Genomic DNA, 18134 nt, shown 5'->3' on the forward strand with positions numbered 1-18134 from the left:
AGATCATTTATGTGGATCTATGTAACTAGGATGAGAGGTAGCCCAAGATGGAAAATTAGATGCAGAGATAACCCACAGAATGCAGTGTGGATGGAACAATTGGAAGAAGATATCAGGAGTATTGTGTGATCAAAGAATTAAGGTGAATGTTAAAAGTAAGGTTTTTAAGACAGTGGTAAGACTAGTAATGAAGTATGGAGGTGAGAAGTGGGCAAAAAAGGGAGTGCAGGAGAAGAAGCTGAATGTGGCAAAAATGACAATGTTGAGATAGATGTGTGGAGTACAAAAAGGAGAGTATACAAAAATGAATACAATCAGAGGTACAACAAAAGTAAAAGAGATATGAAAGCACAAGAAAGTAGGTTAAACTGGTATGGACATGTGATGAGAGACAATGAATATGCGGGAATGGAAGTACAGGGGAGGAGAAAGCGAGGGAGGCCAAAGTGGAGGTGAATGGATAAAGTAAAAGAAGATCTGAGGGGAAAGGGTTTGACCGGCCAGGAGGAGCAGGATTGAGGTGTATGGAAAAGGCTGATCAAGCACATCACACAATCCCTTCCATGATATACCGTATAAAACCCTCCCTAAAACCTCATTTTACTCACTTATTCTTACAAACTCATTCTTTTAGTCAATGCTCTGTACTCACAATCAGTTGGAGATGTAGACTAACCAGTACATTAAAAGCTTTAAAGGCGAAGACTCTACAATTGCGCCACAGCGTGTGGCATGTCTATGCTAAAGTATGTATTGTAGATCGGGGTATATATATACATTTATATATATACCCGTGTATCGCAGTGGAGAAGTAGAAGTTATGAAAAAGAAAAGGGAACATTTTAAAAATAACATAACATGATTGTCAATATACAGTAATTGTTTTGTGAGTGTTATTGAATGTTGCTGTCATCAAGGATTTGATTATCATTATTTCTTTCAATCAGGTTCGTATTTGTACGATGTGTTGTGTTCAAGTTACATTCCGTGTTTGTCAATCGTTGTAAAGATAAAAGAGGTTTCATTCATCGATTAGTTTCTTACTGCATCAATAAACAGCTCGTCTTCCTCTTTATCTGAGATGTGACAAACTGCATGCACGGGTTTTTTTTTTACACTGTCTTCCTTTAGCGGGACATTCACTTTTTCCACCGTGTGCTTTGTTTCGCAGTAGCTGCACTTATGAATATGATTGTATGTATAAGACGCTTCATATTTTTTTGCTGCCTTCTCAATTGTGTAATTCAGTTTTTGTTCAGTACTCTTTGGAACTGTTGCTTTTTGTCTGTGCACTGCGTCAGTTCACGTGAGCCGCTTGGTGTTCTTGCATCGAAGGTTCCCAGCTGTGCTGGTGCCATCTCGTGTAATGTCAGCTAAGACCCGGCACTTAAAAGTTTGTGCCAAACACCACCCTGACCATCTCATCTTCCTCTGCATAAGCACAGTCCTTCACACGTGAATATTTACCAATTGTTTGTATTGGATTGCAGCTGATGGACGGCCTTATATGGACAGGCACTAAATTACAAACGCTAGTGGCAGCCTGTCTATGAACTTAATTTAATATAAACTTACGGTTCACGCCGTGCTTTGTTTCCGCAGTAGCTGTACTTATGAATATGCTTGTATGCATCATTTGCTTCATAATGTTTTTCTGCCTTCTCAATTGTGAAATGGCGTTTTGTGCTCATCGCTGTTTGGAGTTCTTCCTTGTTCTCTACGTACTTACGTAGGAGGCGTGATGATGTCACACGAAACTCCGCCCCCACGGCCATCTCCAACTCAACTCTATTACATTATATGTAGAAAAATAGGTTCCAGTTATGACCCTTACGCGTAGAATTTCGAAATGAAACCTGCCCAACTTTTGTAAGTAAGCTGTAAGGAATAAGCCTGCCAAATTTCAGCCTTCTACCTACACGGGAGGTTGGAGAATTAGTGATGAGTCAGTGAGTGAGTGAGTGAGTCAGTCAGTGAGTGAGTGAGGGCTTTGCCTTTTATTAGTATAGATTGTTAACAGGATTACAGACTATCTTCTGTGTTATTATATCTGTAGGCTTTAAATATAAGCACACTTTTCTTTGGCTGTCTTCATTCATACTTGCCTCATGGAATTGTACTGATATGGTCGGTTAAAATGACATTGGTCAGAAAGGAGCTGGGGTAGCCCTGACAAGCTTTAAAAAGTTATCAGGTTAAAGTGAACGCATCTATTATTGTAACATTTTGTGTCTGTTAAACTGAAGAGAAGAACCAGGAAAGAGGAGAAGCAGAAAGAACACAGACTTTAGAAAGTGAATGCCAGACAAGTGTGTTGGCCTACATCGTCTCTAATAATTTCTGAAATAATTTGAGGGTGTGTTAATGAATTTGCCATACCAATTTACCATTTTTATTTTGCTTTAAACTTTTTGCAACATATATTTTTAAGAATATTAAAGACCATTTAAACTAAATGATAATTTATTGCCTGATTCCCCAGCTTGCCTATAATAGTTTCATCTTCATCATCTTCTAGTAGGCGAGGTGTAGCTTAGTAGTAATTAGTTCTAGGTGTAGTCGGTCTGTAGTCCCAGTGGCAAGTTTATTGCATCTGCAGGCTGTGTCTCCTTCCAGGCCAGGTGAGTACCATGATAAGTAATCAAGAGTTAGGGTGAAGATCATTTATGTGGATCTATGTAACTAGGATGAGAGGTAGCCCAAGATGGAAAATTAGATGCAGAGATAACCCACAGAATGCAGTGTGGATGGGACAATTGGAAGAAGATATCAGGAGTATTGTGTGATCAAAGAATTAAGGTGAATGTTAAAAGTAAGGTTTTTAAGACAGTGGTAAGACTAGTAATGAAGTATGGAGGTGAGAAGTGGGCAAAAAAGGGAGTGCAGGAGAAGAAGCTGAATGTGGCAAAAATGACAATGTTGAGATGGATGTGTGGAGTACAAAAAGGAGAGTATACAAAAATGAATACAATCAGAGGTACAACAAAAGTAAAAGAGATATGAAAGCACAAGAAAGTAGGTTAAACTGGTATGGACATGTGATGAGAGACAATGAATATGCGGGAATGGAAGTACAGGGGAGGAGAAAGCGAGGGAGGCCAAAGTGGAGGTGAATGGATAAAGTAAAAGAAGATCTGAGGGGAAAGGGTTTGACCGGCCAGGAGGAGCAGGATTGAGGTGTATGGAAAAGGCTGATCAAGCACATCACACAATCCCTTCCATGATATACCGTACAAAACCCTCCCTAAAACCTCATTTTACTCACTTATTCTTACAAACTCATTCTTTTAGTCAATGCTCTGTACTCACAATCACTTGGAGATGTAGACTAACCAGTACATTAAAAGCTTTGTCCAAGGGTTTAGCTGTTTCTTCACCACCATATATCCAAAAAGGTGCTGTTGCTACCTGAATGTATCACTCAATCTGTCAATCACTTATTTCATCATTCCAAAATAGTATTTATTACTAAGATCTTGATCTCTTTCACATAATACACCTCTCATCCCTTACCAGCTGGATCAACTCACAAAATTGGGAAATTAAATAAGTTCATAGTAGGTATGTTTAAAGTGTTGCTTGTAGTTTCACAAATAGGTACAACAGTTAATTCTTAATGGGAAAGAAAATAAAGGGAGCACTGGAAAAGTGAAATCTCACATCAGGAGCAAATTCAAACGTGTTAATTCCATTTACAGTATAAACAAAATGAAGAAATGCTCACATTGCTTTTCAAATAACAACAGACACACATTATAAAAAGGAACCTAAATTAAAAAATTGTTTCTCCAAAAACCTAAAAAATATGAGGGATGTAATTACACAGTAATGACAACCAGGAGCTCTGTCCACATTCTGTGGATTTAATCTTTAGATAATGGCAATTATGTTTTTGAACATTTTATCTCCAGCATAAATTCATGTTCTATAAACTCCTTCAGCGTCTACTATGTAACCAACTAAGTGCTTTTGCCTGTTAGCTGATTGCTTTAAATTATGGCTGTATGTAATAAAATTAAGATGGATAAAACAATAAAGTAAATAAAATAAGGGCCCACACATTTACCTAATGGATTGTGTATATTAGGTAAAAGCACCAAATTCAGTTACTCTGCCCATTCTTCTGCATCTATTATACCCAGTCTTATTATGACGAGTTATTTGCATGCTGTACTTGAATACCATAATTGTTTTTCTCCGGTACCAAAAATAAAAGGTAAGAAAATAATCACAACTATTTTGTGTAGCTAGATCAGCCCAAACACAAGAGAAGAACAGTAGCCATGGACAATACTGTTTAAACACTGCACATTTGTTTGTTATTGCTGCTTTTATTAATCCAAATATTGCAAAAGATGGGCTCTGAAGCCCTTCAGTTCACAAGTCAATTCAACACACAAATAATAAAATTATATAATAATGGAATTTTCTTAAGCTACCCAATGAAATGTTTCATGTGCTGCAACATCTGCAAGGTCAGACTGTATCTGACAAGAGTATGTAGAACAATACCTCGGCAAGGATCTGTTCTTGTCACATCTAGACAATTGCAACTTTCTGCTGGCAGGAGCACTGGCATGTGTCATCAAGCCACTGCAGATGATTCAAAATTCAGCAGCACATCTGGGGCCTCATGTATAAACGGTGTGTACGCACAAAAAATGTTGTGTACTCCCGTTTCCACGCTCACATCGCAATGTATAAAAACTAAACATGGCGTAAAACCACGCACATTTTCACGCCAGCTCAATCCCTGGTGTACGCAAGTTCTCTGCTTGGTTTTACAAACTGGCGGCACCCAGCGTCAAAGCAGTGCTATTTTTCCAGTGTGGTTTCCCTTTCTTTTTAGATCCACATCCCTGACGCGGCTTTATCAAATACACTTAAATTAACCCGCATATCGTTTATTAGTTTAAGGCATCTAATTGTAATTAACCCGTAACAATATAATGGTCCACGGAATGGCCAAACTATTCCAAATACTATAGCTGCTTTAGCGTTGTTACTCTCACTGCACCACTTGGAGTATTTATCCCACTGTATCTGAGTGTTGAATCACAGCTCTGCAGCAGCTGATTGGAAAGAGAATTATCGGTATACATCATCAAGCACACGCTACTTCAGCCATGCGCACGGTCTATTTGAAACTTTTCCATACAGCAAACACTTTAGAGCCTTTCCTGTAGGGATCTTGCATTTCAGAAACAGTTTCATCCCAAGAACTACAAACACACTTAATCAGTCCATCAAGTGCTCCTGGTAGAACTGTTTGTACTTATAATTACAATTACCTCACTGTACACTTGCGATACAGTTATAATATTGCACAAGCTGAGCCACTTTATAAAGTGTGTATTTAAATATGATGATGACTGGCTTCTAAGTCAATTTAGATTTCAAAGCACTATATTCTTGGAGCTCTTGATATCATTTTTAAGGTGAAATGCAGCAAAGTATGTTTATTACATTATAAAGATAAAATTTTAACATAATTTAAATAATCTATATTGTTAATAATTAAATAAATGACGACACGGTGGACAGCGGTAGTGACAAGCGGGGGCCCCATTCAGAGATTGTTCCTGCCTTGGTCTATATGCTTCCTGGGGCTGGCGCAAACGTGGATGGATAGATGGATAGAATAATTAAACATGTACTATGAAGATATTTCAATGTTCCTTAAAAGTTTTAAGCTTTACATCTATTACAGAGCTGATGGTATGGTGATTAGTTACTTGGAGAAAGAAAAGTAAGGATAGGAATTGGGGGTTAGTATGTTTTAAAGAGACAGTACTGCTTAAATAAATTATTTCATCGAAGGTCACACACAGCACAGCAAGTATCTTGCAGGAGGCTGGAACAATCTTTGGACGGGAAGCCAGTTCGTCACTATCACTGCGCCGCTATGTTCCCATGTGTAATACATGCTTTAATTCCTGTCTTCATGAAAAATGATATCAAGTGTACATCTTAGTATTTAAATTGTTCAGCGAGCTGTGATATCACAAATGTAATGTATTCTGTGTCCTGCCTGTGTAAGAGAAAGCTCGTTTAAGAAGCACATAGTGATTCACACACATAGAGAACATAGAAGAACACATACAAAAGAAAGCAATTAATGTGCTACTTTAGTTTCAATGGGATTTGAGAAAGTAGTGAATTAAACAATTTTAAGATGAAGTTTATGACATTCTACTTTAATGACAAAATAAGCTACATGATTAAAAGTGAAATTTTGAGATTAAAGATGACATTTCGAGCTTTTTTTCCCATGTCCCTATTTTTTTCTTTTGTCTGTACTCTAATAAGCTTCCATATGTCACACAGACGGTGGGCTACAACTCGCCTTTTCACGGGGACTTCTGACAACTTCTTTTTTATTTTGGGCACTGTGCAATTTTGTGAACTTGAGCTTTCGAGTTTCTCTGACACTATATGTCACTCAATCAACTTACTTTTGTTGTTTATACCACTGTTTAAACCAACAAATAGTTGTTTTTTCCTTGCATCCACTTGGTATCTATCTATCTATCTATCTATCTATCTATCTAGGTGAAATCTATTCTATTAGCCCAAATTATTCTATTTTCCCCCATGCTTTTGCTATTGTCTTTTCACAGAACACTGAACTTAAGAGCTTTTTATATTGATTTGCATATTCAGAGGCGTAATTCTGTGAGGAGACGGGGTGGATCGGCAGGCGTGTGCACGTGCATTATTTTTCATGCTGACCGGGATTTATGGAGCAGAAGAACGTGGAAGTTGGTGTATGCACAGATTTATGCATCTGGATTTTTTTGTGCGTATATACATTTCTGCTTTTCTACACAGTGTTATGCATGAAGGCACTAGGTGTTTACCCAGACGAGGTGGGCACATCTCACTCCTCTTTTCAGCTCAAATCGTTGATGCATGCCTACAAAGTAGTTAACAGGTCATAACATATGTATACGCTTCTTCTTGACCACTCAGATCTGCTGATGAATGGCATCTAGTTATGCCACCTCTAAATGGCATCAAATCTCAGTCCAGACTCTTTTCATGTGTAACTCATGGGTAGCAGAATGAGCTGCCCACCTCCATTTGAAATTCTTAGTCCTTCGATATGCTTTAAGAAGCATTGAAAGACTCTCTTGTTTGGTGAATTTCTGTTTAGCTGATATTAGTTGTTAATCTTAGTCTTGTGCTTGAATTGGTTTAATGGTTGTTTACTTTGATGGTCTAGGACATTGTTCAACCTGCTTTGGTCCATTTTTTGTAAACTAGTCTTGTAACACTTGACAAGCTTAACTGATTTTGACTCGATTATGTTGATCTTATTTATTAAGTCGCTTTGCACGAAACTACCTGCTAAATGTAAAAATAATAAAATTTTATAAAACAGCTATATTCTTTTCTTAATCACTTTGAGGATTGGAAAGATGCCATATACAGTAAATACAATGTGTTGTTATTATAATGCACAATCTAATACAACAGTATTAATAAATTAAGTAATTATAATGCACAATCTAATACAACAGTATTAATAAATTAAGTAATTATAATGCACAATCTAATACAACAGTATTAATAAATTAAGTAAAAAGCATTCAGATAATAATAATAAGTATAATAATTGCAAAATTGGGGCATTCACTTACCCATTTCTGTTCCAACCTGCCCAGATCAATTCAGGTTTATGGGTGATTATGGGACATCTAAAAGAATACTTGGAAACAGAGTGATGCAGAGCCTAGCATTACCATTTCAAACCAGTTGGATTCCATGTTTTATTCCATTCTGTCTCCTCACACTACTATGAGGTCCCGCCAAAAATGGCACTAATCTTCCATTCTCAAGTTTCCTGTGTTCTTTTACAATGAAATACCATGGGTCTTTGGCACTTGGTTAATGAGACATAGAAGGCAACTCAACTACAAGATGGACCTAGATGCTTTAAAGTCAACATAAATTTCTAATTTAAGTGTTGAGCAATGCAAAATTACATCACAGTTTGTTTCATGTATTTGAAAGTTTGCTGCTGTCATTTACCTACTCCCTTACATACTGGCAGAAGAAAGAAAGAAGAAACAATGTAATTTTTTCAAATCATCCTGGGAAAGAGAATAAGAAATAAAACAAAAACAGATAAGACTGAAATATAGAATAACAATTTAGAAGTATAAAATAAAGTGTAGAGTACAACAAATCAACAATTGCAGTTTGTCTCCTAGTTATCATCAAAGAAGAGTTCTGCACAGACAAACAAATACAAAATAATCATGCAATATGAATGTTCTATAAATAAGAATTAATCTTCATCCAAAAAGCTTGGTGGCAATAGAGAGAAGGTGATGAAAAAATCACTGCACTATGACTTAAATCCTGGATGAAAGAAAGTCCTTGGTACACACAGTTTTTCATTCATAATGTAACACTAATCCAGCTCACTGGCACAGAGCCCACTCAAGCCTACCTTCAAAGTACCTTCATTTTAGAGTTGACTTAATATGCTTGTCTTTGGGGGAAAAGAGAGTAATCCATGCCAACATGGGAAGGAATACCCCAACCATGTACACCTCAAACCAAATAGTGATGATGTGTGGAGTTAAAATCCAGAGACAACAGCAGTAACCAGTGCACCAGTGTGCTGCTCGTAATATTATATTGTGTTGTGATATGTGGGTCACAGGCTTGCACAAGAGAGAAGAAGGTCAGCCCAGATTTCTAAAAAAAGATCAGTTTTATTGTCATTTTAAAGTCATTCAAACGGGAGCTGTCTCTTCAGCACTCACAAAAAACCACAGGACATATGCAGTGATGCTGTCATCATCTTGCATTTGCTCCTTTCACAGATTTAAAGAGTAGACAGGCTTCATGTACAAATGAGAAAACAGAAAGTGAACACACGGCAAATTCAGTGGCTGGTTCCCCACATCAACCATCAGGCATCAGACATGTCTTGCTGTGAGCCTCTGAACTTCTACTTGGACCAGTGGTGGACAAGCAATCCCTGCCTGTGTTAACAGAGTTTTGGCACAGAGCACTCTTAGGGTGTTGTTGGGGTCTCCATACCCCATCCCCCATGACCAACTTTGTTCACACTGGGGTGAATGAAACTACAGTCTAAGCTGGGCTTGGCCAGAATCTAGAGGACATCAACGGTGATGTGTGCTGAACTGGGACAATGAAAAACATCAAAATCAAATGGCTGCAAGCTAACAAACCATCTAGTGAGCCCAGAGTTTGTATCTTTCTGCTGCTAGGGCCACTTGAGTGGAGCATGATCAGCTACTACCTCTATCCCTCACTTAATTAACAAACATTCCTCCTCGATGATTGAGTAATTACGCTCCCTGAGGAGTCAGTTCATGCTCAGAAATGTGATGGAATGTTCTTCCCCAACAAAAAACTGAGATAGCACCATCCCCAAACTGCAAGCACTCGCATCCATCTGTAGAATGAACTCCTCAGAAAAGTTTGGATTCGTAGAACTGGGAATGAAGACAAAGCAGCCTTTAAGTCAGAGATGGACCTCACACAATCATCAGTCCAGACAATGCTGCAGTGTTTTTTGCCCTTCATCATGTCAGTGAGTGAGGCTGTTGTAAGTGCAAAATTTGGAATAAATTGTCTGTAATAACCAGCAAGTCTAAGAAAAGCATGAACGTGCTTCTGCGTTTCTGGATGTACATATTTAAGCACCTCACCCACCTCATCCAGCTGAGGTTTAATCAAACTGTTCCCCATAGAATACCCCAAATAATGCGTTTCTGACATACCCATACACTTCTTAGGATTGACTGTCAATCAAGCCAGCGTCAAACTGTCAATCACCGCTTTCACGTGGTCGAGAAGCAACCTCCAATCATTACTAAAACTCTCCACATCATCAAGATAGCTCTAGCATATGCGGAATGGGGTTGCAGAATCTGATCCATCATCTACTGAAAAGTCAACAGCACACCATGGAGACCAAATGGGAGCCTGGTGAATTTGAACAACCTGTCTGGGGTGGCAAATGTGGTCTTCTCATAACTGGAGTCCTCCAGAGGCACCTGCCTGTATCCCTTCGTGAGATCCAGGGTGGAAATATATGAGGCTTGCCCCAGTTTTTCCAGTAAGCCATCAATACTGTAAATTGGGTACGCATCAAACTTGGAAATGTTATTCAACCATCTAAAATCTATAGAAAATCAAACTGAACCATCTGGTTTTGGAACTAAACAAATGGACTTCACTAGTCACTTTTACTGTACTCAATCACTTCCAACTAAGCATCTGCTTCACCTGCTTCGCATATCACAGTCCTTGTTGCTTCTGGAATACAATACAGGCACATCTGTATCTTTAACTCTTTGAGGGCTGAATATTTTTTCCAAAAAACAAGTTTCTGAAAAGCAACGGTTTCACGCAAAAATCAACATAAAATGTCTGTTGCTGCGTACTGTGGCTGCCAGTTTGCCAAGAATGTGCAGCAGGTTTGCAGCCAGGCTGTCTTCATGTGGCTGGGGCAGCAGCAGCGATCACGGTCGCAGTGCATTGCAGTGTGGTTTCTACCTCTTATCATTGTTAAGTGGCAGTTCTACCTGGTGAACATTGTCAGTAACACGATTAGCTGGGGACCAATCAACTGAAGCTGGAACCTCACATTTGTTTTTGATCACTTGTATCAAAATCACAGTCCAACAAGTCATAGTCCAGTTCAGAGATAACAGGCAAAATGTCATCTGCGGAGTATTTTGCTTTACACATTCGCTTTGATCTCTTGCCAGATGTCAGTCCCATTTTTGCCATTGTTTGTGCCTTGCTACTCACACAAGCGAAGGAAATCTCGGTCAAACCAATGAATCTAACGTTCCTTCAGGCAAAAAGAGTCCAACTAAAACATAACAGTTGTTTTTCTCACAGATTACCATCGTCAGCTCCTCCTTTTGACAAGAGTCGACATCAGCCCTGAAAGAGTTAAGGCTGGGCTCAATTACAGTCCTGTGTTCAGAAATTTTATTCCGGCCAGGCACGGCCAAAAAGGCATCAGAGTTCCTTCCGATCAGGAACAGCAACTCTGCATTCTGCGTGTCTGTCAAATCATCAAATCAACTTCAAACTGAAAGAGACTGTAGCAGAAGTCGGCAACACCTCATTAGGTTCGTGCCACTCCTTTAAAAGATTAACATGTAAGATTTGCATGGGCTTTCACTGGCTGAGAATCCTGACCTTTTCATTCACCAGGCTCATATGTTCCTCCACTACTGCTTGATCCATCCATTTCACCTGAAATTTATGTGGGTCAAATAAGATCAAAACCAGTACCCAATTGACCTTTTTCAATTTGCAAACTTTACTTTTCCTGTCATAATTATGTTTTTGTGCCTTGTGTTCATGCTGCCAGTGCTCCACTGTGATAGAGGACAACTTAGGAATTTGTTTTTGGAGCGAAAAGTCCCAGTCGACAAATCTCACCCCATGAGTTTCAGTGCGAACCCTAATCCATTCTTCGCTAAAAATTCCCAACAACCCTCAAGGCTGCCAGGCAAATAACAGTTCAAATGGAATCAAGCTGGTAGGTGCCTGAGGAGACTCCTGAACAGCGAACAGGAGACAGGAGGTTGGTTAGTCATAAGCCACAACCGAATCATTTGTGTTAGAGTCTTGTTACACCATTCATCTGTGGATGATAAACAGTGGTGCCCAATTATTTAATCACAAGGCTCTCAAAGAGCTGCTTCATGACATGGGAAGTAAAGTGTGTATCCTGGTCAGTTAAAATCAATACGAGTGAACTCTTCTGAAAGGGCTTTTACAACAGTCTGGGTGTAACAACATGGCCACCTCAGGTTATCTTGTTGTATATTCAAACAACACAAGCATATACTGATAAACATTCTTAATCTTGGGAAGTGGACCAACAATGTCTAACCTGATTCTCTCGGAAGGGATGCCCAAAGTAGGAATCAGGGAAAGGGAAGCCCTTGGGTGGTCTATAAGTGAAAACAACTTGATAGTCAGGGCAAGACTTACAAAACTCCTCCACATCCTTACCCATATTTAGCCAATAAAAGTGTTTCAAAATGCAATCCCTTGTCTTCTCTGTGCTGAGAAGGGTATGAGCAATATTCAACACCATCTCTCAGTGACCACTTGGGACCACCATCAGTTAGTCTGACCCAATGCCATTGGAAATTACCTGATATAAGAAGCCATTCTTAATTAAAAAGTGCAGAGTTTTGAACCTAAGAAGTCACAGTCATCTGCAAATGAAAAATCTATGTTGCAGTCAGCTCATTGCAAGTGTGCAAACTCCATCTTTGAGTCAGTTCCTGCTTCCCCCAGAGCCTGATGCACCAGTTCCTAACTCAGTCTGGATGTCAGTTCCTGCTTCCTTAGCCAAACCCATCTAAGGAGGATGAAGGTGCAAGTGCCTGTGGCAAAGTGCCTTCCAAATGGCCCAGAAAGTCAGGTGAGGGATCGTCCCCAACCTCACTGTTCAAATCAGGTTCAATCTCCAATCTGGCTTCCTGGCCAACCTTGTCCGCGGTGAGCCCCTTTCTTTCTAATAAAGAGGGAGATTTGTTGCAGTTGGCCAGGACCTGCTGGAATGGGTCATTTCTCTTCTGAATTAAGAAAGGCCAGGGTGAAGAATCTAATAAGGCAGCCGAAACTTTAATGTTCCTTTCCTTATATTTCAGTGGGAGTAGTACAGTCTCATACTCTTTAACATTCCCACCACAAATTTTTACACGCTCCGTGCTTGCACAAGGTGTCTTTGGGAGCCATTTGCATCGAATGACGCAGAGATCACTACAAGAGTCCAACAGTACTGGGACCTCATGCCTGGGTAAACCAACTACGACCTTATATTTATTCTTGAACTTGCCTGAGAACAGCAGACCTTGGCAAGTCAGTCTCCAGGGACTGAGCAGGTGGGAGAGAGACACTCCCTAACCAGATGTTAAGACTGGTCACAGTGGAAGCAACTAAGGTTGGTCTCCACTGCGCCATTTCCCTGATAACCTCTTCTGTGTGGGGCATTGATCAGAGGGTTCTCCCCGGTGGGTTGAGGACGCACCAGTTGTAAAGGAGTAGGAGCCTTTTTGGGGTAGCCCTTCTGCCTCTGTGTGTCTTGTGCTCCTTCCAATTTGCGGACCAAATTCAGGAGACAGCAAATGTCACTTCGGAGCATGTCTTCAGAAAGCTTGTTACTTATCCGAGACAAAACAGCATCACTAGCGAGCACTTCCACAATGCGCTCAAAGGTGTCTCCATGAAACCAGCTATGAATAAGGTCTACTAAGTTCTGCAGCTATCCATGTATAGGGTGATCTATCAATACAGAGGAGGATTTGCTGCTTTAGGAAGTCATAATTATCAAGTTCTTGGGAGGAAGATTTTGACCTCTATGGCGAAACCAGTTAAAAAAGGGACAAAGATAGCTGCCCAGGCTCCCCTGTTCCAGTGCATCAGCATAGACATACATTCAAAACAGAATAGGAAACACTCAAGGTCATCTGACAGTGCCATCTTCATAAGCACATCTCCAGGCAAGGACAGGAGCACCTGCAGGGGCCACATCCAGCTCTGCTGGAAGAGGAACATGTTGCACCTGTTGGGGATCTATCTGTGCAAGACCCCACTCCTGGTAGAACTTCTGATGTGTGGGTCACATACTTGCACAAGAGAGAAGAAGGTGTGTCCAGATTTCTGAAAAAAATCAGTTTTATTGTCATCTCGAAGTTATCCAAATGGGATAAATCTCACAGTGTTCTTTTTTGCATAAAATAGATAACAATCACAAACAAAAAAATACAAAGTGTATAATTTTCACCACGATAAACAATCATTACAACTGAGAACACTCCATTTCCTTATAAGTTGCAGTATAAAACATGTAAAGGATATCACTACTTACACTGCTCTACCCTTACTTATGTAGTTCCACTGTGTTATGAGAGGAGTCCAGCTTGTTATTGATATTAACCCCCAATAACATGTAGCAGTGCACCACCTTCACATCCACTCTCTGAATAATGACTAGTTCACTGAAAGCCAATAACCAGTTCCTTGTTTTTACTGATGTGGAGCTGCAGACCAAAAAAAATTTATTCACACTAAAATATGTATATATAGTACAGTATAGGGTGGTCCAGATCTAATTATGCAATTTTCATTACGCTATAACAAAGTGCAACGAAGGATGCTGGAGGAATATGGACCACCTGCAGTTCATAGGGAACATGATCTCCCAAATCAACGAAATGTTTGACTGGACTGGTAGCACCAATCACCCGAAATTGTATTGTTTTCCTGCATTGCATTAAGAGTTGCATAATTAGATCTGGACCGCCCTGAATATATATATTTCTTGTAAGAAAGAAGGCAGAATCAACATAAAGGTTTGGGGCACCCAAAGGCAAACCCTGTATAACTGAAAGAAAATATAATGCATTGTACAAAAGTGTAGGACAAAATATGTCTTTCCAGACTCAAGTCTAAATGTTGACTCCCCAAGATTGTGGATCTTCCTGCTTTAGGTACTTCTGGAAAAAATATGTGGGCAGGTTGACGGACCCTGGAAGTGATATCATTGATGTTAAGGCAGTCTGCAGAGGGAGGAAAAGAAAAGGTGTTAGTGCAAAGAACCAACCTGTGGAGCAGTGGGGAATTACCATCTCCAGAGCATTTTAAACTGTCCCCCATACTGTATATCTTCCTCACTTCTGTCTCATCCTCCTTTTTAATACACCCCATTAGTGCAGAATCATCACAGAATTTCTACAAGTGACATGACCTGGTGTTATATTGGTAGTCCAGGGTGACAGGAGACTTCAACATGATTTAAAGTCCTTAGAATTTAGCAACATTAAATAAATGTTCAAACAGTGTCAAAGTATACATCACTAAAAGTACCTCGCTCAAAACCCCATTGTGGTTAAACTGTATGCTCCAGCTTCATTCAGGTGTTAGCTAAAACCTTTCATTAGTGTTAATACTTGATAAAAGCAAACTTTCATGGACACCACAAGACTAAATTCCATAGCATCGAGGACCAATACCAACAAACATGAAAAAATTTCACTACACAGTTCTACATATCACACTTCTCTGTGTGCGGCAGAAACTTACAGTTGCGCACACTCATGACATAAACACCTACTAAAGCCTGTCGTATTGTTAAAGGGACACTGCACTATTTAGAAAAGTTAAAAAGAAGCCCATTACCTGAAAAAGAAGTTGTTGGTAAAATAGTTACAACTCATACTCCAATGCCATTTATTCACAAAGACCTTGAATATTAGGCATTGATACTGAGTCTGAAATGGAGTTGTGGACAATGAAATAAAATTAAAATCTTAGAAAGAAGTCATATCTTTATACCATACATAAGTGTTCAGAAAGGCGTGTTCAATGACAGATGTATTGTTTTTCTCACTCGCAATGAAAATGAGGAGTAATGTCTGTGCCTTAAGTTTTCTGGAACATAAATTTACTTTTTTGTGACTACTTAAACAAGGCTGTAATTTATCAGAGGATAAAGTATTTTTAAGATGACAGAGAATCAATTAAAATGGCCCATGTTCTTGGTGCAAGCTGTGCAATATGGGGGTTCCGGGGAGTCATTGCCCCCCACCAATTAACCCATTGGATTATCTGAAAGCAATAACAATCAATTCTAAAAACCTGTCAAAGTATTGTGGTATGATATTCAGTGCCCATTACTGTATTTCTGAGAAAGTATTGTAGCAGCCGGCACAGAGCTCATCACAGTTTGTCAGTCATTATCCAACCCGCTATATCCTAACACAGTTTAACAGGGGTCTGCTGGAGCCAATCCCAGCCAGCACAGGGCGCAAAGCAGCAACAAATCCCTGGGCAGGGCGCCAGCCCGCCGCATGGCACACACACACGGCACAATTTTAGGATCAGCAATGCACCTAACCTGCATGTCTTTGGAGGAAAGTGGAACACCCAGAGGAAACCCACGCAGACACGGGGAGAACATTCAAACTCCACGCAGGGAGGACCCGGTAAGCGAACCCGGGTCTCCTTACTGTGAGGCAGAAGCGCTACCACTGCGCCACTGTGCCACCCTTATCGCAGTTTGAATAAGGCTAAATGCTTGAGTGGCTGCAGCCTCCAAGCAATAACAACATGTCCATTGACAAGCCTTCCAGGTATTCAAAGCAGATTGAAACTTTCAGACAAAAACTATATGTAGTACATAAGACCATGCATTTAATTCATTGTAGTAATGCTGAAGAGTGTGACGGTGATTGCTGATACTGTGACATCAACATTGCAGAAAAATGACGTGAGGTTAACGTCATCTCATTTTTTTATTTGTTGTTTTACAGATATTTCATATAGCCCGAGATTGTAGTATTCAGTATTGTTAGCCCCTTACAGTTTACTATTCCTACATACACAAACCCGTTACTTGGCTAAACTGAATGTATGTCTCATTCCTTCCATCTTGGTGCTCAATACAATATGCTCAAATGTAAAATCAGAAAAAGGTAACTTTGATGCTTTATGTTTCCAGCTTTTCCCTTAAAATGGCTTGCTGCTTACATCAATGATGTTTACAGACTAGAACTCCAGTGGTTAGCCTTTGGCAGGATGGAATCGCAACAGAATGGTTCATAGTATGCAATTACTTGAACTTGCATGATGAAATAGCAATTTTAGAAAGACCCACACATAGCAGTAAGTGTGTGTGACTCATGAAAAGTGGCTGTTCTGCTTGACATTGGTCAAAAGTACAAAGTAGTGTTTAAGCCCACATGACGACTGGCAGATAAATTGCTGGAGAGAACACCACCTTAAGGAAATGTCACAAAAATGAGGAAAAGGACAACAGTATTGCTGCCTTAGAGTGACCGCTCTTCAACCAGCTACACATTTTTAAAAACACAAAAAAATGCTTATATGTTAATCTGGGAATCTTATCCTCACTTCGATTTGAGAATTAGATTCTACATTTTCCCTCTTTGATAGGCACCACATCTCAAATATGAGTCTAGAAGACTGTGTCTTTTTTCTAGAGATCCACTTTCATAACTGGCTCTACTACATTAATTTAGTCTTTAAAGATACCATCTCCTTACTATACCGTTCCCTTACAGATATTACTACTTCTCTTGGCAGCCACCTAAAAGACCAAATTTCTACATCTGGCATGTATTTAAAAGATTTGTGTTCAACCTTTGGCAGCCACCTAAAAGAATATGCTTTTCGCACTGGCCTGCACCTGAAAGACTGCATCTCTCTTCTTACTAGTAGACACTCCTCTTATCAAGGGATCAACCTAAAAGTACAAAGTGATGTGGCTCCATTTTTCAGATTATGTATAAGTACTATTATGTTATCTACTTAAGATATGCATAGCCTAACTAATTACTTTGCTGATATGCACTTTCCATAATTTTGTGTTCACTGAACACAGGAGCACTAACTAGAAAGCTTTATTTAGCATAGTATTTCATACATACATACTTCATGTTTATATTTACCCATATTTCATCATCTCTTCACACAAAGCAAAATAAAGTATATCTGAAATGAAGCACCTCTGGTGACATGTCAGTGTGAAATAAGAACATAGTCACATTATAGCTGAAGACACTAAGAAATTCATCAGCATTACTTCTGAAAGTGGCTGGAATGTTGGGACAAATGCATGTCATCTGGAGAAGATTACTCTGAAGGAAAAAAGCACAAAATGAAGATGTATGTACATTATTCTTAAAAGTAAATGCTAAGGCTTACAACTTTATGATCACTCCTCGTAAGTATGAAAAGCTTTTTATAGTCAAAAAGTGATTCCCTGACGAAAGGTGCAATTTGAACAGATTTAACATGCAAATGCCAGAAGGAAAGGCATCCATTGCTTTTTAGGAATTCAGCAAAATATGTTAAGAGACATTTGCCTCTTACCGTATATGAAAATTAAATTGCATGAATATTTGTTAAATGTACATGAAAGGACTGCATGTGCTGCTCTTAGTATGGCAAGATGATGGAGCCATTTGTTATACAAAATAAAATGACATAATCATGAAATTTCAAAATTTTAAATGCAAATGGGTCAGATAATGTGAGGCTGCATGTGGCAAAGAAGATACCCCTGTGGAGCTTGATGAGGGTAGATAACC

The sequence above is a fragment of the Polypterus senegalus genome, chromosome 8, assembly GCF_016835505.1.
Source record: "Polypterus senegalus isolate Bchr_013 chromosome 8, ASM1683550v1, whole genome shotgun sequence".
Lineage (NCBI taxonomy): Eukaryota > Metazoa > Chordata > Cladistia > Polypteriformes > Polypteridae > Polypterus > Polypterus senegalus.